Source organism: Meles meles, chromosome 16 (genome assembly GCF_922984935.1).
Source record: "Meles meles chromosome 16, mMelMel3.1 paternal haplotype, whole genome shotgun sequence".
NCBI classification, from domain to species: domain Eukaryota; kingdom Metazoa; phylum Chordata; class Mammalia; order Carnivora; family Mustelidae; genus Meles; species Meles meles.
In genome coordinates this window covers 43,147,076-43,173,101 of record NC_060081.1, presented here as the reverse complement: position 1 = coordinate 43,173,101, position 26,026 = coordinate 43,147,076, and the positions used below count along the sequence as shown (strand labels likewise).

Sequence of the window (26,026 nt, the reverse complement as noted above, 5' to 3'; positions counted from 1 at the left end):
CTCAAGTGTGTAACTGGAAAAGGAAATGGTAGTGGCGATATTTAATTAAATGTGCTTATATTCGGATTTTGTACTTGGTAATAGAGTGTGTGTTCCAAATAGTTCTTCAAATATATTTGGAGTGTAGGTGATTTTTGTTCAGGTCTTCGACAGAGTGTTTCTGAAACAGAGAAATAAAAATCTGAGCAAAATATACATTATAGTATTTAAGTGCTGTGGAGTGACAGCTTTTGGAAATGATGCCAATTTCTTATTCCTTGTTCAGGGTTCTTGATTGTGGATGTGTTTAGAGCAAAGGAGATCAAAGTGATGTATTGTGTTTTCAGCTGCCATGTAAAGGCTGATTGGCAATTACAGCCAAGGCATCTGTCACACTTTGCTTTCAGGAAAAGCCAATGGAATGTGGTTGTCAGTGTGAGAATGTATTTGCTCTTTGAATGTAGAATGGTCAAAATTTCCATTATATTTGAATAGAGAGAAGTATTGCATTTGATTGACCTTGTTACCTAGTCATTTAGCCAGCTGAGTGGGGGTGGTATGGAATAAAAATACTGAGAGAGAAGCTGGTTAAAGGCATGGATTGTTTTAATCACATAATCTTCAGGGCTTGGCAGGTGGAGGTAAAGGGTTTCATTGCACTGTTAAGGTGTTCATTGATCTGGAAATTGGGACACCAATTAGTTGTTTATTCTATTCTTCTGCTTCTTATGATACTGCCTGGGCCTGTGAATACATTTTCTGTAAGAGTGAAGTGAGTTTTTGTTTTTCCTTTTTTTTTTTTTTGCAGTGGAGAAAATGTGAATAAAAAATAATAACACAATCTGTAAGATGCTTGTTGGGCTCTGTATAGACAGGTTATGTAAGAATGAATTTCTTATGGGTATGTGCAAGTGGAGAGATCGTGTGTTATATTTTAAAGATTACTTTAGAGAACGTTTAAGTCTGAGGTTTCGTAGTAAATGTCATATATTAAAATGATATTTTTCTTTATAAACATTATAATACTGCCTTCTATATTTCTCACAGTGGGTTCTAGTGAATGTATATCAACTTATCTACCATTTAATTTCTCCTTCAGGACTTCTCACTATTTTTTCTTCCTTAGCATTTTTACCTTGTGTGAAAGAGTCAAATCACGTGCCAAAAGGCCCCTCACTGCCACTTGAAATGTGTATTTATGTCAAATAAAGTCCTTTGTGTACAGTGGTGTTTCAAACAGTTGCCCTTTGAGTCAGAAAACCTGAGTATTAAAGGTGATTTCCCTTTCCAGGATTATATGTCTCTATGTTTACAAATATTGGTCATTTTTTTCTTTTTAACACCATGCTACCTTTGTGACATAGCTAACTGATACCACCCTGAGAACAAGCAGATTATTGATTACTTTCAGACTTGTGTCTGTCCTTCAATTAAACTATGAAATAAGGCCTGGTTTCCTACTGCTTTACTATTTTCTTTCTCATGTATTAAAGCACAAATAAAAAGTTCTTTAACTCTAAGATTTTCGAAGACAGATAACCTCAGTATTACCAAATATGACCAAATGAAATGGTGGCTTTCGTGTGTGGGTTGATGCCACAATGATTCTGTCTAATGTTCTTGCTCCTGTACGACATCCCTCCAAGTTGTCCAGCTTAATTCAGGGTTCTTGAGGGAGGTACGCAGATCATGACACAAGACCTGTGCTTGAGTTGTTTCATGTTTGAGTCCTATCTCTGAGCTAAGATGTGGCGTTATGGGCACCCTTGCAGGCCAACTGAGTCTTTGTGGCCCAGGGACTCTCGTTAATGAAAGTCCATCCACAGGACTTGGTACGGAATCTGTGTGAACTGAATAATGAGAGCCTTAAAAACATTCAGGTCACCGTGCACAGCCCACAGGGCGCGTCGAATTAGAAAATCATCCAGCACCACAGAGGGACTGGACTTGGGATGGCAGTGCCACCTCCTGAAAGTCACACACATGGACGACTTGTGAATAAGTCTTAGTATTTCTCTATATTTTAAAAGATTAGTGATCTATATTAGAAACAAAGAAAACCAAGGAAGGCAATCAAGCAATGAGTAATAATAGCTTACATCTGTATGACACTTTATAGTTTTCCACAGTACTTTCACAAGCCTTTATATTTTAAATTATATTTTATAAACATTGTGTGTGTGTGTTGATTTTCCCTTTTCCTGTCTCTGAAAGATGTTTTTCTTTCTCATCAATTTGGTTCATCCATTTCAGAGTCATTAACAATCCACAGATGTGCTTTTGTAGAGAGAGAATGAAAGGGAGCTCATTACATACTGTTTGGGTCATTTTCCCCCTCTATATTTAATAATTCCATGACAGTTTGACAGCAGAAACTAGTTCCTATCTGTCCTCTGTGACAGCAGGTTTATCATTATGGGGTACTAAAGCCAGTCATCCAGCCACCAATGATAATATCTTCATGCATCAGCAATTTGTTTGGAAAACGCTATTGTCTAGGTTACAGACAAACTTGGTAATTTTGGACTGGTCTTTGCTTCTTATATGCTGCCAAATTAATCTGTTCATAAATGCTTGTGTTTGAATTAATCATGTTTGTAGTCTATATTCTGTGACTCATCGTAAGTTGGGGAAAGATAAGCCTCAGATTTAGTTTATTCTTCATTGTTTGGATGTTTTTATTTCTTTTGATGTAGAATATCCAATCATTCTTTTCAAAAGCAATTGTAAGAGTGGACAGAATATTGGCAAATATTTCATTAAAAGAGATTGCTAAGAAATGACTTAAGAGGTAGACTAAGGACTGATTATACAGTTGGACCTTTTGGGACATTCTCTTTTACAATATTAGGCTCATAATAAAATTTAGATTTCTATAGTGTTTTAGAAGCTTATCAACATGTAGAACCTTTCTATTCATGCTGTCATCATTCTACCAGAGGGCCAACTTCATGTGGCAGAAGTTTATTCCAGGAGTCACAGTTTTACTGTCAATATCTAGTATAGTGTTTCCTGCATATGTGCTGAATTAATGTGGATGAATGAATGATGAAATGAATAGTTTCAGAACTTTTCACCATGAAAATAGCTTTGCAAATGTTTCTTCTACTAATTCTTTCTCTCCTGCAATGCATTTTTCTCAGTGCTGGTAGGTTAATGTTCCTAAGTCCAGAGTCCTCATAATGTCTATAAGACTCTAAGTGCTGTGGCCCTCCTTACATCTCGGACATCATCTCCCTCTGTCCTCTTCCTTGCTCACACAGGTTACTTTGCTGATCTGCAGTGCATTTGCATTAGAGTTCCTTCTGTCTGGAATTCTCTTCTTTTACATATCTACCTGGCTTGCTCCCTCACCTACTTCAAACCCTTGCTCAAATATAACCTCCAGTATTGCCCTAACCAACCTGTTTATAATTGTTTTTCTGCTTTATTTGTAACTGATTATCTATAGTATTTAACCTTCAAATATGTGGTACCATTTATTTATTGATTTTGTTTTTTGTCTGTTTCCCCCTATGAAAATGAAGGCAGAGATTTTTTTTTTCTGCATCTTTTTCATTTATTGCTGTGTCCATACAGGTTAGAGAAATGTTTGGCACATAATAGGGACTCAAAATCTGTTAAGTGAATGGGTAAAAACCTAACTCTACTCCTCTCAAGATCCTTGGATGGATCTTTCTTTAAACACAGACTTGTTAGCCTGATTACCTTTGGCCTTCCATGATTTACTGCCATATCCTGAACTAACAAGCTTTTACATGATCTGAATTGCTCACACTGGTTTGCCTGTACACAGGGTCTGTATTTGGGGCCATCTGGAAAGCTCTTTGCTCCTTTCCTGTCTTTTGGACTCAACTCAAATATCACTTCTGTCATGAAAAAAGTCTTCCATATCAACTTAGCTAAAAGCACTTTCTTTTTCCTTCAAACTCATAAATACAGCTTGTTAACATGCTGAGGGCACTTTTCACTACTTTTTATTGTTATACATACAAGCTTTCCACCTTTCTATCAGCTCCTTGTATATAATGGGTACTAGAGAAACATCTGCTGAATGGAATTACTTGTTAAAGGTGGAAGATTGGTTGATAATTGGTGATGGGCAAGATGTAAAAGACAATTTATATTAATATTCCTGAGAAATGATGAAATTAGTGTTAATTATCCCTTGGGTTTTTAAAGCGTATTTTAACATACGTCTAATTCGAAAATCTCTTGTTTAAGGAATTTACTTTTAGTGGTGCTTCTCCTCAGAGTGGACCAAATAGAAATAAAGAAACCATATCAACTTTATTTAATGATTTTTGGGATAGCTTGGATGTCTCTTCTATTTCTTGAGAATGCTCCATTTTTAGGCATTAAGGTTGAATAATCATGAATGATAAGTGGAAAAATATTAAAATCTATATATAAAATGGTGGGATTTTTTTCTTTTATTCTTTCCATATAATCTTTGGAAGATATCAAAGAGTAATATTAGCATCCAACTCACAGGTTTTTGTTAATCATTTGAAAGGAGACAATAGGACAAGAGACCATAGTACAGCATGTTTGAACATCATAGAATGATTATGAATCAGAATCCTCATTCTATTTGTAGGTACAATAATAATCAGATGATAGTAGCTTAAAAGGTAGAGTTGATAATAATTAATATTTCTCCTGTGCCCTTCCTCGAGAAATCATAGTACTTTGAAACATTAGCTCATCAGTCCTTTTTGAAATTGCTACAAGGAAGTGATATGACAAGTCATGGTATTTTCTTTCAACACAAATGAATATTCAGATACAGAGGGGTTAAATTTGTTGCTCCCAGTAACAAACCATGTCCATGTTAGGAGCATGGCAGGTAACTCAGTGTCACCTGGTTAGGGCGAGAGTCTATGGCAGTCTATAGTTGGCCAAGGTCTGATGCCTGTTTTTTATAAATAAAATTTTATTAGAATACAGCATCTGTTTGCATATTGTCTATAACTGCTTTCATGGGACAGAGTCTAGTAGCTGCAACAGGAAATGTAGGACTAGAAAGCCTGGAACATTTACTATCAGGCCCTTATGGAAAGATTTTGCCAATTCCTGGTCTTTGGCAGTCCCCCCCCTCCGCTTTTTTTTTTTTTTTTAATAAAGGAGGAAGCTGAGGTTCAGAGAGGTTAAATATTTATTGAATTTTATTGAACATATGTGATTTAGATCCCTACTGACAAAAGTGGGACTAAAATACCTGCCGTCCATTTCTTGTGACAACTCTTGCTTCCATTGCCCCAATAGAACGTCACCTTGGGAGGATGATCTGAAGCCTTTTAAATCTTTCAAATTATAAGGCCACCTTGAAAAAAAAAACCTTGAAAAAAAAAATGGTCATTTTTCTCAGTAGGGTCAGAACTGGAAAGTGAATAAGTCAAGTCTCTGAAGGGAGAGTTAATTCAAACCACTAAAGTCTGAGGCAATAAATCCTTATTCCTTGCTTCCTCCCTCCAGTGGTGGTAGCTAATATGCTGAAAGGGAGCCTGTAGTCCTGAGTAAATTCAGTTTCTAGAGTAGGTAACTCATAAGATGGTTCTGAGTTAGTTCTTTGCAATGTGTGACCTGATTTCAGCCATCATGGGCTCCACCAGCAGGTGTCTGATTGTGAAGGCAGTGGAGTGGGCATGCTGTCAAGAATATGACTCTGTCAGGCTTTGATGGAGATCTGAGGGCCCTCATGAGCTCCTTCCATAATTAAATGACTTACATTACACAAAGAGAAAAAAATGGCTTTTGAAGAACATAAAACCATCTTCCTTCCTGAAGAGAGACGTGGGGTTGTTCCTCCTAAAACCAACTCTGATTGGCTCATTTTCCTTAAGTGCTTTTGGCATTTAATTACTATTTGAATCTATTTCTTCATAATTACCACCTCTTTCATTTATATTAAGCAGTTTTATACATTTTATCTCCTTAGCGATCCTTATGATGAATGTGGAAGTGAAAAGGGTGGAAAGATTGTAAAACCCAGAGTAGTGGTTCTCAAAATGCAGTCCTCGGAGCACCTGGGGATTTGTCAGAGATGCAGATCCCTTTGCACTCTCCCAGTGAATTCTATGCAAGCTCAAGCTTGAGCAATCACTGACCTAGACAGTGGAAGGACCCTGACCAGAACGCTTGCCTTTTCATTCCCTTACCCTAGTCCTGTTTTGCTACACAACATAAACATCCTTTTGGGTTGCAAATTAGGGCTTTCTTTGACAAGAACTCAGACATGCTCTTTTCCTTTGTGGCTTGTTCACCATGAATATCTGCTTCCTTATTTATTGCCTGCCTTCTCAAAAAGAGTAACAGTTTAAGGAGAAAGAAGTCCTATCAGTCTCATTCACCCCCAGTATCCTTAGTATCTGACGTAGTATCCAGAACCAAGCTCATGGCTTTTGATACATATTTACTGGAGGAATTAATGAAGGCATCCTCTTTGTGATAGTCATAGTGGCCACTGCAGGAAACCAACCAGGAAGACATTCAAGATAGGACTATTAAAAAAAAAAAAAAAAAAGATAGGACTATGAGATTCCAGAAATATGCAGGGCTAGTACTGCTACCACCCCAGCATCTCCATTTACCTGTCACCGGTCATGCTGCTTGTTCAGACTCTTGCAGGGCAAGAAAGCACAGGAGGAGCAGAGTTTGCTTAACTTGTCCACATGGCACCCAGATAATCTACACTTTGATTACTTTCTTTCATTTTCTCTCCCCCCTGCCTTTTTTTTTTTTTTTCCCATTGTGATAACATAGATTCCATCTCCAAGTGGCTTTGGGATGAAATAACTAAAGACTCTAATAGTAAATGCTGTCTTCTGAAAATAACGGTATCTTGCAAGCAGCTAGTGTTTACATTGTTGTATTATTAGCTGAGCATAGAATAAGTGCTTGTGCTTGGCTTGAGTTATTTGAGATCTTAGCAGGCCTTCAGAGGACACTATCTATACCTTCTTTTGCCTATGTGATCAATAGGAAATAACAGTGTAAATCAATTCTGGGTAATAATGTAAATGGGCTCTCGAAGGCAATTCTTGCTGTGAAATAAGTAGTTAGCTGTCACACCAGCATTAACCGCAGTGGGGGTAATCAGCCTTTGGATGTGTTTAATCAGAGTTATCAGCTAAGATTAAAAAGAGAGCCACTGTTGTGCAGGGATAATCATTTTCAGGATTTAAAAGATGAGTATTTGAAGGTGTTCTCATAAATTAAAGCCATCAGAATTGCTTTGAGTAATTTGAGGTCAGGCACAAGCAAACAGGAAAGGTTAATCTCAGAGCCACAGTAGTTAATGTGCAGGAATTGCAGAATACATTTATTGAAATAAATAGTGAATGCTGAGTTAAATGAAGATTTCCCCCCATTGCTAAGATGTTTCTTGAGCTATTACTAACCAATATGATTTGATTAAAAAGTGGGCAACATCTAGCAGTTTGAAAATTTATTAATTATACTTGCAATTAATTATAAAACCCAAATACTAAATATTAGACTACATTATGGCTTGATTAGAAGTAGTTCCGATTGAAAACATTGAAGAAACCAAGTTCTTCCCTGTAGAATTAAAGATGGATTTTGGGTCGAGAATGCTAAACATTAAGGTAGAAAGTCTGAAGAGAGGTCTTAATTCCAGGATATTTTAATTGTTTGGGAAAGTCCCTCAACCTCTGAGCCTAAGTTTCTTCATCTGTAATAATCTGGGGACAGTCGTATCTACCTTGGGTGAATTTGTAAAGATGCAGAACCACTTTTCATCAGGGTGAGACATAATATAGGTGTATGGTTCCATTATTACTTGTAAAATGCTTAGCATACCTCATTTACTTATTCAGTCAATGTTTTCTGAGTACCTACTTGGAGTTAGAGTGCTCTTCTGGAATGTAGAAAACTATAGTGAAAAACCCAAGGTTCGAGTACTCTTTTTTTTTTTTTTTTTTTTTTTTTAGATTTTATTTATTTGACAGAGAAAGATCACAAGTAGACAGAGAGGCAGGCAGAGAGAGAGAGAGGGAAGCAGGCTCGCCGCCGAGCAGAGAGCCCGACGCGGGACTCGATCCCAGGACCCCGAGATCACGACCCGAGCCGAAGGCAGCGGCCCAACCCACTGAGCCACCCAGGCGCCCCAGGTTCGAGTACTCTTAAGATCTTAGGTTCCTGGCACAGAGAGGCAGATAATAAACACATTCACGTAAGAGCAGAGTACCTCAGATCATGGCAAGGGATATGAGGAAAATAAAGAGTGGCAACAGAGTGGAGAGTAGAGGGAAAGAGCTACTTCTCCTATGGTGGCAGGGGAACGCCACCCCTCAGAGAGTAATGAAGCTGACAGTCATAAGCTATCTAGGAGAAATTTATTGCTGGCAAAGTGAAAGTACTTTATTGTAGGGTTAAAAAAAATTTACCTTGCCTGATATCTAAAACAAGCTAGTCTCTGACTTTTTCAACTGTTCTTTCTTTGTATGGATATTATATTTCAGTTCTGATATATGTATAATCTTAATTGTCTTCCTTTTGGAGCTAATAGAGATAATGCTGCTGCTGCCGCAGCTGCTGAAGTTGACAGGGATTTTAATGATGATCTTATCTGACCTCCTAATTTTACAGTTAACGAAACTAAGGCCCAGAAAGATTATTTAATTTTTATTTTTTATTTACCATGTGATAAAGGACAGAGCCAAGACTAGAAGAGCCAAGAGCCAAGACTGGGTTTCCTGACTCACAGTAATAGGAATTAAGATAGATAGATAGGAATTAAGAAAAAATAATCCCATACCATCCTCAAGATTCAGACAGACATTTGCTCCAGCTTCCTCCTGGTATCTTGTTCTCAGATGAAAGGGAAGAGCTTCAAAAGTCATTTTGAGAAAGAACTTTATTGGTTTTAAAGATACATCCACGAGTTCTTTGGTATACCTCCCCTGGAGAGGTAGAGTTTAATTCCCCTCCCCTTGTATGTGGCCTGAACTAAATGACTCCTTTCTAGTGAATAGAATATATCAGAATAATAGGAATTACTGAGATTAGGTTACAAAAAGACTATGGCTTCCATCTTTAACTCTTTCTCTCTCTCAAATCACTCTGTTTCCCAGGGCTGCCATAACAAAATACCACAAATTTGATGGCTTAAAATAGCACTTCATTCTCTCATAATTCTGGCAGCCAGAGGTCTGGAGTCAGGGAGTTGGAGGACTCTACTCCTTCTGGGGACTCTAAGGGGAAATCCATCCTTGCCTTTTCCAGCTTCTGGTGGCTCCAGGTATTTCTTGGATTATAGCAATATAATTCTAATCTTTGCCTCCATTTTCACATGGCCATCTTCCCTATTCTCTGTCTTTTTTTCTTCTCCTATGAGGACACTTGTCATTAGGCCTTCCCTATTCCAGAACGATCTCAAGGTCTTAAGATCCTTAACTTAATTATATCCTCAAAGATCCTCTTTCCAAATAAGTGCACATTCAGATTCTGGGGCTTAGGTCATGGAGATATCATTCTGGAGTCACCATTCAATTGACTACATACTCTCTCTGGGTGAAGTCAGCTTGCTTGTTACAAAGCTGCTCTGAGGAGAAGAAAACCTGCTACCATGTTATGAGAGAACTCAGACAGCTCTGAAGAGACTCCTAAGGCAAGAACTGAGGTCTTCCCGTAACAGTGTGAGTCAGCTTGGAAGGGGATCCTCTGAGATCGTCAACAGTCACTAATGTGCTTGGGAGACAGACACCTTCCAGACCCAGTCAAGCTTTCTGATATTCTGATACTCGAACTTGACTGCAACAGCTTGGAAACCATGAAGCCAAAACCACCCAGTGAAGCCACTCTCAAGTTCTGGTCCTGAAAACCTGTGTGATAACAAATATTTATGATTTTAAGTTTGGAGTATTTGTTACATAGCAATAGGCAACTAATACAGCAGCTATGGCCATGAAGTTCATTTAGCAAGATAAGGAGCCCATTCCCAGAATGGTTGGTGTCTATTTTGCTAGCACATGACCTGCAGGGACAGGTAAGGTGACATGCAAGGTCAAAGCAAAAAGAATTTGGGGTAATGTGAAAATCAGTGATTTTAAAATAAAAAATGCAACCATACTCCTTACCATACCTCTCTCGCAGGCAGTGTGTGTATATGCATATATGTATATATGTATAATCAGTTTTTCAGAAAACTGTTATGAATAGAAACTTGTCGTTTTTACAAGAAATATTTGTATTTTAAATTTAGTATATGTTAAATACATATATATATATATATATATAGAGAGAGAGAGAGAGAGAGAGAGAGAGAGAGATTGATAGATTAGAGGCAAGGAGAACCCAAATTTAGCTCAGTAAAGAAGGATTGGGAGAAAACAACACAAACCCAAACACACAACTGTGTATGTGTGTTTGTTACTTGTTACTCACATGCTCTTTGTTGTTAGGAATTGCCATTTTAGTTTTGAGGGGGAAAATTAATTCAGCCTTTCTACTGTGTGGAAGCTGTAAGCTGAGTGAAGCAGAAGTAGCCTCCTATTTACGTTTGTGGCAGTGCCCTTCTAAATCTGTTTGCTCTACCAGGTGGTGTGTTTCCCATTAGCTCGTTCATTTGTTAGAACCACCTAGAGTTTGCTCCATTTCTAATCACACGCTATTTGTGAAATCCCTATAATTTCCTACGGCCTTCTGAAGCTTTCCTTTTCCTACCTGTGACATTTTGAGGAAAGATTTATTCCTCCTCTATATTTATTCTGCTTAGTGAATATCACCAGAGGCAACCTTAACTGTATTTTTTGCAAATTTTCTTTCAAATTGTGTCTGGATTGTATTTAGAGTACAGTTACCCATTTGAAAGTCTGCAGAGTGCAAGGGGCTATCGTAGAAATTCCTTCCATTTGCAGACACTCAGGTTTTGCTTTTTTATATCATGGCGTGTGCTGCCAAACTTGTCTTTCCTTACACAGCCAGATGATTGTGCTCCTGTTGTAATGTCACTCCTGTACCTCGGTGTGTCAGATGCATACACATGTGCATGTTTTCTCACGTACCCTATTAGAAGTATATTCTCATTATGCTGAGCACAGCTTTTCTTCTGCGTTACAGTGTTTTATGATTATGGAATTCAGGGACTTTTTCATTTTTTTTCCCCAGTCTATGGAGCCCTTTGGAAAGTATCCTGGGAGAGAGTTTGGGTTAGTGGATGGCTTGATGGAACTCAGGTGGAGAGTCTGACAGGATCTCCCAGGAACTCCCAGAACGCAGAGGAAATATGACTGCTGTGCTGTGCAGGCTGAGAGGACTGGGCCCTCCTTCTTCATGTGTCAATGACATATCTTACCTATTGTTTTAAAATTGAGAAGAGCCATTTTGGTTTAACATCCTCTTAATAACGCTCAGTGCCCAAATAGTTGAGTGGATGCCAAGAATGAGAGATTGAGAAACCCCACATCAAAGTGTATCCATCAAAAATGACCAGGGCTCTGTTTGTAGAATATTATACCGTTGTGAGATTGATTCATATAATTATCCACATAGAGGGAAGTGAAGTTTAGAGAACCACATATCATAAAAGAGTTAATATTTCAAACATTTCCACATTTTCTGTTGTCTCTAAAGCAGTGTTTCTCCATATACCAAATTAACTGGTTGTCATGGCACCAACCTGTTACTTTTTAAACACAATATCACACTCCAGGCAACGTTCTATTGTTTATGCCTATTGTGAGATTAACCATCACATGGCATCTTGTTTTCATTTTTCTCTTACACTCCATTCAGAAATGATGGGATCAATATTTCAAAGCCTGTATGTGAGATGTTTCTATTTATTATTCACTATGGTATAGCAGCAGCTTTTTATTTGTCACTGTCCTTGAGGACATTACATTTGGCAACGATGGAACTTTTGGTAAAAGTCTCACAATTACAAGAAAGCTGGAAAGATACCTGGAAATCACTCTTTGGGCAACTGAGTCAGTTCCTCTCATTAAGGAGTAGGCAAGACTTTTCATCAGGTGAAGATTGTGTACTTTGCAGTTAACAGTCAGGCATACAGTAGGTGTGCCACCACACAGTAGGTGGTGATAAGTGTTTCATTCATTCACAAAACACTGAGTGGTTCCTAAGATATGTGCCAGGTGCTTTGCTTATCTTTTAGAAAAGAAGGATGTACAAAACAGATAGGCACCTCACCCTCATGCAACTGACTTGAGCTGAGCTAAAATGATTCAAGTGACTTGCTCAAGATCATATAGATATTTAAGATATAAAACCTTGCCAAGAATCCAAATTGTCAGATCCTGTCTACAGTCCTTTCTTCTTGTCCATGGAGATTTTATTTGGGGGATCTAATAATGAGAAGATCTGATGGTGATGACCTTCTTGCCTCATGTTTTCTTGGGGTTTTCCGAGGCAATGACCTGGAAACAGTGGATTCTGATACATTTGTACCTGGGATGGGGAGGAGGGGCATTGTCCAGTATAGTTAATGTTTAATAAATAAATAAATGTTCATTCTAGTGTTACTCCTATACTTGGGTATGTCATATGCTCAAAGTCTCTCCCAGGCTAGTGTAGAAAATTATTCTGGAAATCATTATTTTAACCTGGCATCAGGGCACAGGACTTTCTAGACTGGGATCTCATATAGCAGTTGCCTGACATTTTCAGTGATACATATTCTTTTTTTCTTCCCCCTCAGGTTTTTATTTAAATTCCAGTTAGTTAACATACAGTGCAATACTAGTTTCAGGTATAGAATTTAGTGATTCATGCAATACCCGGTGTTCATCACAAATTGTGCCTTCCTCACTTCCCATCAGTGATACATTCTCTAATGACATGTAGAGCACATCCCTGTGGTCTCTTTGAAAGAGTTTTTTTGTTCCACATTATTTAAGGATAAGACAGACAATTATTTGTAAACATTCATTTCAATAATTATTCATGATCTGATATCCATATGTTTCATGAGGAAGAACTTTTGCATCTCTGGGTCCTAAACCAGAATGTCAAACATGTATTGTTATACAATATGGAAACCAATTAAACATAGATTAATTCATTATTTATGGTTTTATTCTGTTTATCTTCCTTAGCTGCTACTTATGAAAATAAGATCGGCACATATCTATCAGCACCTGTACCGAGTTATATTTCCCAGACTTAAAACACATGGGTGGAGTTCTGGTGGAATCCTTGTCTTATTATCTGGTGTTATGGTCTTTCTACTGTTTTTTTCCTTTTGCTCTGGTGTGTTATCGTAGTTTGTTTGTTTTGTTTTGTTTTCTTAGTGCTTTGTAATGCCTCTCAAATTTTTGTTAAGCTATTCGATTAATTGACCTGTGGCATAATGCATTTGGAAGATAGAATTTGGAACTTCCTGCGTCAGAATCACTTGACTAGAAATATTTAAGTGGGTCTCTTTCCTGTCTGGAACTTTCTCTCCATTGATGATCATACCCCATAAAATGGTTGAGAACATGGACTTTGAAGTCTCAACATACTGGGCTCAAATTTAGGCTCTGGATGTGGTCAAATTATGAGACCTCTTTGTACCTTTGTGTTGCCAAGTAGGAGGAGTAAGACTAGCTCCACCCTCATAGAAATGCTAATGACTATGACTTAATGTCAGTGCAGCATTCAGAGCACTGCCTGCCTCTGAGTCAATGCTGTATAAGGTTAGCTGCTTTTTTAGTAAGGTCATTCCAACCACCTTACCTAAAATGTCATACTATCACTCTCTATTCCATTGCCCTGCTACAGCTGACATCTGAGATTGTTTTATGTATTTATTGATCTTTTGGTTAAGTGCTTGTCTCCTCCACTAGGATGTAATCTTCATGAAAACAGGGACTTTGTTCACTGGTGTATTTTCAGATCCTAGAAAGGTATTCAAAACAATTTATGAATGAGTAGATATATATGCACAGGAAACTTTAATTATGTAAAATTATTAGCAGAGTGACTGGCAGAACAAGTCTAAGAGTACATTTAGTTTCATGCTCTGTTCATTGGCTCTTCTAGTAAATAAATCAGCTAATAGTTATGAATAAGCCAGAAAAATAACACCAATGTATGAGAAGGTCAAGACCATATTTGACACTCGATATATCTACCAAGAATGTTTTGGATGTGCTGAACAATTTTTTCCGATTTTTTCCAAACTCTGTAGTTTAAGTAGTAGTGTCAGGATGAAATAAAGCAGAGGAAAAGGTCTAAAGAACTTTAATGGCCTGGGAACCACGTCCTTTCTGGCTTGCCGAACCAAAGCCCAGTGGGTGGATAGGTCCTTTCCCACTGACGTAGGGGCTGTATTCAAAGATGATTTCTAAGCTCAAGTTATTGTTAATAATTTTTCAAACCCATAGTTTTATGGGTTTGAAATATGTTAGGACTGATTTTCTGATTGGGACCACTAGTCCCAGTGCTTACAACTTACGTGGTCAATGTGTTAAAAGGGGAAATATTGATGTGCATTTTCTCTGTGTTCAAACTATTCAGACTTTATGGGAAATAATAAAGCTTTACAGCTTGTTCTTCACAAATAGGATGCTAGGGACTTGCAGCAACAGGAGAAATCTATTTATTATTTTGTGTCAGAGTGATTGGGGCCATCTTCTGCTTTATGGACCCCCAGAGCTAATTGTTGCTTGGGGTAGAGAAGAAAATAGCATGGTAGTGCTTAGAGAATATTAATTTGCCATAAATAGAATTTCCTTTTATTATAAGGAAGGTAAATATCTGAGCACTAGGCAGTGGAGCGCATTTCATTGTTAACCCTACTATTGCCAGGTGAAGTGAAGTCATAATCCATCCCATCAGGCCTTTAGGACTTCTGACATAAAAGGCTTAAAAATATAGTTACAGTTTCCTGCTGAGGCATCATCCCTGCTTCTAGCATTTGTAGCTGCTTCCGTGGTCCTGAAACCATGACATCAGGTAGGAAAGAAAGAGAGAAAGAAAGAAAGATAGGAAGAGAGAGAGAAAGAGAGAAAGTTAAAGTGATGTGGGGGAAGGAAAAAAAAATCATACTAGCATCCTATGTGTCTTGGCAAGAATTACATAGTTATAGACATTCTCCTCCACCTCTTTTTCCCCAAATCCCCCTGAAAAATGGGAGAATTCTAGTGGGGCCCCTCTGGGGAAGGTATTTCTCTTCTCACTGTTGGATATTATAGCCTGTAAAGGGTGATCCTTGGTCTGAAGAAATGTGACTCAGTGGTCTGAATTGGCACACTGTCTACTGGTTCCAGTTCTTTTATAGTACTCAGTGTTCGCATCTACTACTGGGTAAGAAAACCCAATCTTGAGTTAGTGTCTACTTCTGTCAAGACCCCTTTGTCACCCCTCGAGGGCTTCCTGCATCAGTCTCACTTACCAGCTATGTTCAGGGGCTTCCCCCCAGGGAGTCTGCCGTACAGCCTGTGGTCTCGTCTCTTCTGTTGGCAGACAGAACAATTCTTATCAACATTTTGTTCCTGAGAGAGTGAAGCATTATGTCAAAATTCAGCCCAGCTCTGCATTGCTGCAGGTACCCCTATGTTCACTCATTCCATGGAGCCAAGTGAACACCAGAAGCAAGTGTACAGGCATATCTGCTTGTCGATTCCAATCACCCTCCAGACCTGGAAGGCGGTTCTTCTGACAGGCATTGATGAATCCTTCAGATTTCTATAGTGATGTCCTCAGGACAGGGCCCCATATGGGCATCTCTTTAATAGGTCAGGTTTCCATTGCCTTACTGCCTGCCCATATGGCCAGGCTATTGAGCAGTAGTTGGTAAAAAACAAAAACAAAGGCCTTTAAAAAAAAATCATAAAGCAGCACCAAACTGATTTGTTTTTACCTTCTTCTAACAGAGTGGTTGCCTTCCAAACAGAATATTGTCCATTCACCTTGAAACTGCTGTCCACACATTAAGTGGCTCTTTGATGGTTGGTTGAGAGCTGTTTATAGGGCACTGTCTAAGTGATGATAGAATTTGGCAGCTCCTCATGCAGCGCTGAAGTTAATCCTAGGGGAAAGGAAACTCCCTGCTCATGAATATCTTCCCCTTGCATTCTCCCTATAGCATGTTCCTGTATAAACAATTTCTGCTTTATTAGGGAACTCTTCTGGGCACTGCCCTCCCCATCAGAGTATTTCTCTAACATTATCCAACGCATTATGTGTATTTCAGGCTTCAAGATTATTTTATGTCCTTCAGTCATAGAGGTAATTTCAATTAATGTCTAATAGCAAGCTAGTAATTTTCCCTCAAAAGGAAATTCTTGAGTCCCGAGTCCCATAGCTATCTCTGGAAGGGATTCACTACTAGCTTTTGCCATAACCTCTGGTCCATACTCCACATTGGGATATTTTATAATAAAGAGAACTTGTTCTTATCAGCACTCTAGTTCTAATCTATGCCATGTGGGCCTCGGCAATCTTATCTGTTCCCATTTAGCAGTTCTGATTAATACTGCCAGAGGCACAGATTTATATACCTTCTCTTTTATAATACTAGGTTGGAGAAAGCATTCCCTAGACAGATACTGTGTCCATCCCCATAATACATTCAGATAGTAGACATGCAGCCACTTTATACGAAGTCTGTTCAAACATGTCAATTTTCCTCTAAAGAGCTTAATCCCATCAACCCTTACAGTTCCATTAGGATTTCATTAACAGGTTTTTGTTTTACAGTATGAGATATGGAAAATGTTCCTCAGCGAGAAGTTGTAGCCATTCCTGTAAACCATTCAGGTTAAGATACAACCTCTTCACATAAAGCATGTTTAAATATTCCAACTTTCATAATCCTATCCTTAAATTTTTATTTTCTCTAAATCTAAATGTAGTCTACTTCCAGGCTTCACCAGTGGGTTTTGGTACCATAGTTCTTGTGGCTTTCCTATCTAGGGATCCCAGTAACTTCTCTTCACCTCTGACCATTTTAAACACTCATATATATAAGGACTTGGGTCCCCAGTAAAGAGTTGAGATAGGGGATCTTACCTTTTTGGTCAATCTTTATCTTGACTAATCTGCTTGAATATTGCACCATGCCATTCAAGGTCTGATTTTTTATTGTCATCTTTGCCTTCTGGCTTTTAAAATTCCTCAAAATTAGAATATATAGACTCATTGGGGGCCTTTTAATGTTGGAGGACCTGCAGGGAGCCCCTTTGGTCCACCTAGTCTTCAATAGGGCTTTGTTAAGACCTTTTTTTCAACCTCATCAATGTCCATGTTATTCATCCTTTTTCTTTTTTTTTTTTCCAAGATTTTATTTATTTATTTGATAGACAGAGATCACAACTAGGCAGAAAGGTAGGCACAGGGTGGGATATGGGGGGTGTGGGGGGCGGAACAGGCTCTCTGCTGAGCAGAGAGCCTGATGCAGGGCTCGATCCCAGGACCCTGAGATCATGACCTGAGCTGAAAGCAGAGGCTTAACCCACTGAGCCACCCAGGTACCCTTTATCCCTTTTGTTAATAACCATCTAAAGAGGGGCTTAAGTGTCTGCCTTTGGCTCAGGTCACGATCCCATGGTCCTGGGATAGAGTCCTGCATGCGACTGGGTGAGGGGCGGGGTTGGGGGGCAGTTGTCCATGCTCTGCAGGGAGCCTTCTTCCCCCTCTGCCTGCCGTTCCCCCTGCTTGTGCTCTCTCTCTCTCTCTCTCTCTCTCTCTCTTTGACAAATAAATAAATAAATCCTTAAAAAAAAATAGACATCTAAAGATTTCTACCCTGCCCGGATTCCACTCTTGGTTTTCCCCTTTCTTTTTCCTTTATTTTACCACTATCAACATTTACTATATTTACCCCATTTCTTAACCACTTAAAAAATGTTCCCCATGCTAGGAAAAGCCCCTTGACTCTTCCCTCTGCCTCTCTGCACTCTCTTGTTGATTAATTTAGTATTTTTATTAGCATCTGTAAGGCCCAGGAGGAGAAACTGAGACAGCAAATTTGATAAGGCTTCTCAGACTGTTGCCTGCTATTATAGCAGTAAGTGGATGCCCATGCAGAAAAGCCCCCTTTAACTTCAGAATTTACCATGACCAGGATAATGGGTGTATTCAGTGGGTGGATGTCCCAATTGTCATAAAACTAGTCCCACATGGCTTGTATATGATGCATGTAAACTCTTTCATCTGGAATGTTCCACGTGACATGGGGGGGGGTTGGACAGTCCCCTTTCTCAGACTCAACAGATCTTATGGTAGATTTCATCCAGTATATCAGGCTGGCTGTTACCTTGGGTATAACTTGTGTAGCTGGATCATACAGAGACATCTGTGACTATTCTACATTGAGCTGTGAGTCCTGAACCAACCTAAACATGTTCTTGTACACTGCAGCATTCAAAATCGAAGACCATGCCCCTAAATTATTCACTTTCACTGTCTGTTTTAGTAAAGATTCTTCAGGAAGCTGATGACATAGATCCACAAAATAAGACAACTCCTTCACAGAATACACGCTGCTTTCAGTAGTTGCTTGGTTTTGTCCTCTTCCCCACCCCCAACAATGACCACCTTCTCAGTAACCACAGGTACTTTTTGTTGTCCTGGTATAATTTTTCCCTTTGTAGGCATCTGTGAAGCTAGCAGCCTTCTCACCACTGACCAGCTAAAAATTGAGGTTCTATGACCATTTCTTCAGGCTTGATAATTTGCTGGAAGAGCTCACAGAACTCAGGGACACACTTTACGTACTATTACTGGTTTATTGTAAAGGATACAATTCAGAAACAGTCAAATGGAAGAAAGGCAGAAGGCAAGATATGGGGTACATGGAGCTTCCCAGTACCCAGTGTGGTCAACCTGGAAGTATTCTAAAGTCTGTTGTTTAGAGCTTCATTATGTAGGCATGGTTGACTAAATCGCAGGCCATTGGTGATTGACTGGATCTCCAACCCTCTGGCCTCCTTAGAGTTCAGAGGGTGGGGCTGAACGTTTTAACCCCCTAATCACATGGTACTCTGATGACCAATCCTCCCATCCTGAAGCTATTTAAACATCACCTCATTCGTTATAAACTCAGGTATGGTTAAAAGGGGCTTGTTATGAACAACAGATGTTTCTATCACCCACATTACTAGGAAATTCCAGGGGTTTTAGAAGCTCGGTGTCAGGATATATATATATATATATATATATATATATATATATATATATGTATGATAGTCATCAGTCTCACAACTTAACTATATTTATGCAGAAATATGCTTAAATACAGATGCTTGTAATAAGTATCCTCATATCTACATGAAAATTAATTTCTTTCTCCCAGAAGGACCCAGTTTTACCACAGAACTGTAAATCTGGCAATTAGGGTTAACTTGTTCTTGCATTAAAAGCATATTATGGGTATTTTTTGAGAGATGAGATTTAACCATGACTTTTATGTGTGGAATATATACTTATACACTGTAGTTTGAGGAAAAGTTATTTTTAGCACCTTATATAGGCCCTAGGTGCTATTTTTAAGCAAGATGCCATATAATATTCAATTACAGGATATTATATACTTGGTTTTATAAAACTGTTTCAAATATTTAAATAATAGAAACTTTAGATCTTAAGTATCTGTGTAAGGCAAAACAAAAGTTCCATTTGTAAAGCTAATTATCACTCAACTATTCAGTTATTCTTGGATGTAGATGGGTTAGCTTGTTCTTTTACAGTTAGACCATATGGTATTCATTTATTTTTTCTGTGATAGATGTGCCAGATAGCCAAAACCTTTGCTTCGTACCTTAGGGGGAAGGGGATCTGTGACATGTGTACTTATTTTATGCCATTCTCTCCACGTTGTACAGAATACATTTAAATTGGGCAACTAAATTGCTTACAGTAGTAAAATATATTTCCTTCAGTGACTGTTGGTACTTTTTGATGCATGCTGATTTGGGTTCTGACACAGTCATAATCTACATACCAAACATATGCGTTTAGCTTTCAAAACACAAACTGGTGCTGTTAGAGCTGTGGGAGTAAGCTGGTTTGCCAAAGCAGTCTCTCCTTTTTCCTCCCTGGAGAAAGGGCTTATCATTGATGGCCTAGGGGCCCTTGTCTCAAACTTCCGAGTGGAGTTTCCAATTAATAAATACACCCTGTAGCATGACAAAAATTTTAGACTCCAACTCATCCTTTTCACTTGCCTTGTATGAGAGACTGTAGTCATGAGGCCTACAGTTGACAAAATAAACAGTAAATCTACTGAAATGTTGATGCTTAAAAATGTACAAAATTTAAGTGGAAAACAATGTTATTAATTTTACCTTTGCAATGGATAGACAAAACAGAAGTATATAAATAATGATTTTGATAGCCACAAAGCACTCAGGTTTCTCTTTCTACCTTTTGCATTTCTGTATGTCACTGGTATCTGCATATATTTTGTGGATACTTTCTACCTATGACTTTCTGGTATTTCAACTGTAGGGCTTCTATGATTAGTTCACTTTCTCGTACTTTCATTCCATCTTGACTACTCTCAAATGAAGGCTTTTTAAGGTCTTGTATGTTCTGTCTGTCAACTCCTCAAGATCTGTACTTCTAAAATATGCTGTTGGATTCTTGATTACTATGTCCTTCAAGCTTGCCTCCTAGGGTGATGCCACTTGACTGAAAAGTCCTCTTGGTAATCCAGTAATTAAATCCTTTTAGTTGGGCCCAAGAGAGAGCTCTTGGGCTGAGCTGCACTGTATAGTTAATGACATTATAATGAGGTTTTACCTTATTTGTTACATGAATGAATGGGAATTTTGCTGTTGCAAATTATTAGTATTTGATGCTGTAAAGCAAGCCTGGGTGCTGTGAGAGCTAGTGCAATCATGTCTTCTTATAATGATTGTATCAGTGTAGTAAAGGTAGTTTCACTAAAAGGAGAAACACTCTTGTAAAAGAACATGTCAGGCAATCTCATGAAGCAGGCTGATGATCGTCCTGTGTTCACTGAGCTCTAAGTATCAGGCCCTATTGTAGATACTCCTGCAGTAGTACCTCATCTTTATCTTCAAAGTAAAGCTGTGTGAGAGATAATGTTATCATCCCCACTTTATGCATGAGGAAAGTCAGACACTGAGAGGTTAAATAATTTTCCTAAGATCTCACAGCTGGTAAGAATGGAGTGAGGATTCAGACTCAGGAGGTCCTGCTCCATAGCTCTGCACTCATAAATTTTATGATTTTATCTCCTCCTTAGGCATGGACATTTGCTTATAGATGAGTTAATCTTATTGATCTTATTTCTCTTTGATTTCCTTCCCTTTTTAATGAAAGTTGATGATGAAATTTAGAAACCTTTCTTTGTGTAACTTAAAAATGTTTAAGCTCAGAAAAGTACTGAGAAAAATAACAAGTGCTCATGCATCAACTACCAATAATTTAAACTGTTAACTTCTTGGCCTCTTTATTTCCACTCACTGTTTTTTAAATTAAAAAAAAAAAAAAAGACATTTTGACAAAGTTCTTCTCCTTAATCCCACTCCTTCCTTTCCTCTTTCCCATTCTTTGCCCAGAACAACCACTACTAACAGCTGACTATAAAACCTTCTAGACTATATTTTTTATATTTCTACCACAGATATGGAAATAACCATAAACATTATACACTACACTTTTATGTGTTTAAATGTACACATAAGGCCTCATGTCATACAGACTATACTGTTTCTTCACCTTTTCATCCAATATTATATTTTGAAACCTCTCCATAGTGATTTATCTAGCTGTATTTCATTTTTAGCTGCTGTATTTAATTCTTATAGATATGCCATATTTTTTCTGTTCATTTTCCTATCAAGGTTGATTAGGTGCTTTCCAATATTTTCCTGTTATAAACAATGCTGAGACCTCTTTTGACTCATATCCATATGCCTCCTCAAGTGGATTCCTGGCTGGGAGGGCGATGCACTATACTCTAGCAGTGAGCATAGGACAGCAACAATTCGAGAATTAAAGGAAAGAATCAGCAAGTGCATTACTATGAGACAATAATTAATAATAAATTACATTGCTAACGGACCATCTGTGTCTGTGCTTTTTGAAGTCCTGACAAATAAATGGGAGGTTTATGTGAGGTTGGATAAAAGGAACTCTGAGCTAAAAGGCAAGAGACCTGGATTTTCTCCCCAGCTGTGCTCTAACCTAGTTTTATGCCATAAAACAATATATTAATGGATTCTGAATCTCATTTTTCTCAGCCAAAGATGGGAAATTTTTAGTAGTAGATTTCTTTCTTACTTTTTCTTCTAGACCTTGACTCTCTGAGTTAAGGCTTGGCCTGGTTTTCTTTAATGTTAACACACCCGCTCAGCATTGAACTAAATGATCCACAGGCCTAACCAAGTCTGCAGGGCATCTCTAGGCTTCCCCTGAATAGGGGACCCATTCCAAATTCCAGAGTTCCAGGCATTTGGTCCTTTCGGTCCCTCAGCTTTTTATTCCCTTTCCCACTGTAAATACTTCAGCTCTCCTGGAGGGAGGCGGAGTTCCTGGACAGGGCAATTGTGAACCATGTGACCCTCGGATTCCTCAAGGGGCAGCAGGCTTCAGTTATCTTCGGTGGTATCTGACCTGATAACCACACTGTTGATTGTCCCCTTCCTTCTTCTACCTGATTCCTCCACCCATGACCATTATAATCTGAGTTTATCTCAGGGACTTCTTAACAGGGGAAACCCAAATAAAGATATGCATCTATTGAAATCTTGTCTCTTCTACCTCTAGTCCAGTTTCATAGAGTTCAAAGGTTCTTCCCAAACTACTGGAGCTCCTGCTCATAAAGCTGCTGTGGACCCTCATGGCATTCGTCGTTTGAACTGATTAATGCAAGACTGCTTGGCATTATTCATGTTCTTACCTTTGTGTCCCTCCTCCTTCCAATCACAAGATGAACTGCCAAAAATCAGGAACTCTTTTCTTGTGTTGCTTTGGTTTTATTTTTAATGTTCCTCAGCACCTAGGGTGGACCTAGCACAGAATATACTACATGTAGTAGGTCCTCACTGAATGAATAATGTTGTCTTAATTAGGTCCGTACCCCCCAGGCCAGATTTTGTGGATGTCAGGCATCTCTTCTCTCTTCTTCAGTTTCTTTGCCTTTTAATTAACTTTCCATTAGACTTCTAGTTCTTGGGGACCTCCTGAGGGCCTGGCAGTCAGAAGGTTACAGACTGGACTATCCAGTTTGTTACAGGGGTAATACATAAAGAGATACTATTTATATAAATACTATATAGTATTTATTTGCTTTATCGCTCTGTGATCTTCCATGAAAGTTTCTGAACTCTGCAAAGATCAGGAAGCTCACTCCATGTGGCTGCCGCCTCAGTCTTTCAGAGACTGATTGGAATTACGCTCAGTTCTACATGGTCACACATTTCATACAGAGAGGAATAAACAAATGTGTAAAATCTTGCATCTTAGATAAATGAAATACTCTTTCTGGTCATACTTTCAGAACACTTCAGGCAAATTGGCAGAAATAAGTGGCAATACAGGTGTGTGGGGAAATAGCAATTTGAATTTTCAATTTTTATCTAATAATTTTAATTCTAAATTTAGCCATAGGGTTGTTTTAGTGTCAAAATTATATAAATTTAAAAACAAACCCAAATATTAATGGTTCCAAATGTTTTGCTTCAAATATTTTTTGCCACATTTTCCCCATGAGATGAAGTCTCCATTAATTTTCTTTGTTCTCTCTCTCTCTCTCTTTTTGGAATCTACCTGATGGAAATACAAATTGTTAAGTTATAAAATTCTGTTTTATTTGGGTTAAATATTTCATACAGTTAAAAGCTGGTAGTTAAATTCAAGTGAATGAAACTGACAGCTTATAGTTTTGTTTAGCAAATGACTACTTCTCCATAACTTAAATGCTATGGCTCCAGTTTTTACTTCCTTTGTGAAATGAGGACAAGTACTGTGGCCTCTCTCTTTTAAGACTTTCAGCAACTGAGGTCATTATTACTTATTCCAGGAGTTTGAAAACTGGAAAACTTTTTTCCCGGTCTCAACAGTGTAGCTAGCATTCTTTTTGTCATTTGTTTGAACCTGTTTAGTGAGTATTGATTTTGGAAAATATATTCCCAAAAGCTTATTTCTTGAATTCAGTTCTTTTCAAACTGTGCACAACCTGGTCAGGCAGAAGAGGCCTCCCCATTTGCTCTGCTTTATTCTTCCTAAATTGACTTTATCACTGTCCCTTCGGTTGTCTCCAGAGTTCACCACAGATGATCTCCTTTTGTTGGCAGGAAGCAAGCAGCGCGGAGACTGCAGGGCACAATTGCTAAAAGGTTCCTCTTTCAATTCAGGTTTCATTCTAATTTTAACTTATTTGGTGCTGTTGTGGAAAAACTGTTTGCCTGAAATAAGGAGAATAAATACATGATACCCTACATAGGGAGTTTACAAAGTAGGATGCAGAAATCTAGGAGCTAAAATTTAGATCTAAGTCACAAATTCTCTTTTCTTCTTTCCCTCTTTCCTTTTTATTCTCCTGTTTCTCCCAGTTGGTAGGATGGACAGGGTTGGCAAGAGTGAAAGAGGAAGATGCGAGATTTTATACATTTGTTTATTCTTCTCTGTTTGAAACATGTGACCATGTAGAACTGAGTGTAATTCCAATCAGCCTCTGAAAGACTGAGGCGGCAGCCACATGGAATGAGCTTCCTGATCTTTGCAGAGTCCAGAAACTTTCATGGAAGAGCACTGAGAGCAAAAGCCTACCCCTTGCCCAGGAGACCCACAGGGACAGGTTCCAGTAGTTTTGTTGAGGTTCCCTGAAATAGAACCAAGATATACTTATTCTAAATATGAAAAAATTTGAATAAAATTCTGTATTTTATTACATATATATTACATCTTAACATTTCCACAGAATAGCCTCCGTTTTCTTTCTGAAGATATAAAGGCTGGGACTGTGTTTCTATTAAGGAGAGGAAATGGATCACTCTGACCTGCCTCCCTAGATCTGTTTTGATTTTTTATTTTGTTGTAGCTTTCAGTGTTGAGGCCCTTCCAGGGCGGGAGTTTGCTTCCTCCATGAAGCTCAGTCACCACAGACAAAGATCAGAGTGAATTACCTACTTCTACCAGCATACCAGCACTGGGTTCAGACTCAGCAGACACCTTTTTTTTTTTTTTTTTTTACTTTTGACTGGAAACTTGTAACCAAACCACATATATATAGATAAATATGATGAAGATCATCTCAACTATTTGTTCAAACAAGTCATGGGCCCACACAAGAGAAAGCTGAACTTCTCTATCATTAGCAGTTCACACATAGAGCAAATATTCAGTTGTGTATTATCTTAGATTCTACATTAAAGCAATGATAATAACATTGGAGTTAATAAAAATGCTCATATGTCTAACAACTAGAAATTCCTAGTTACATGAAGGCAATATAGCCTAGTGGTAAAGAACTCTCTAGATTTGGAAACTTTGGTTTGAGCCTTGCATTTTCATGTAACCAGCTTAATACATTTAGGAAATTACTGAGCTCTGGACTTTTGTTTCCTCATCTATAAAATACACACGTTAGGACTATTCAGAGGATTAAAGGAGATGCATATGTGACATTTGCCACACTACCTGAAACTTGGTAAACATATCGATATTTCAGTCACTTCCTGCTTGTTATGACACTGCATCTTCCTGACAGCCTTGTAGTGTAATATATACCAGAGGCAGACAATTTTTTCTGTAAAGGGTCAGATAGTAAACATATTTGGCTTTGTGGACCATTTAGTTTCTGTTGTAGCTAACTTAGCTCTGCCCCTGTAGTGTGAAAGAAGCCAAAGACAATATAAAGGAAGGGATGCATCTCTGTTCCAATAAAACTTTATTTACAAAAACAGGGGGCACACAGATTTGACCCAGGACTGTAGTTTGCTGATTCTTGGTAACTCCCTATTTGCTACTATCTGAATTTTATAAATAAGAACATGGAAACAGATTGTTAGGAGATTGCCTATAATCCCACTGTTAATTAGTGGTATATGTCTAAGTAATACATATTGTTATGTTTCAGTATAAGGCTTTCCTGCAGTTTATGATG

General features: G+C 38.3%; 1 protein-coding gene across 1 annotated transcript in view; it reads left to right on the top strand.

The window, feature by feature from the left end:
- The window catches only part of MACROD2 (mono-ADP ribosylhydrolase 2), a 2,072,211-nt gene that overhangs the window by 744,855 nt on the left and 1,301,330 nt on the right, over window positions 1-26,026 (top strand). The gene's annotated exons all lie outside the window — the stretch shown is intronic.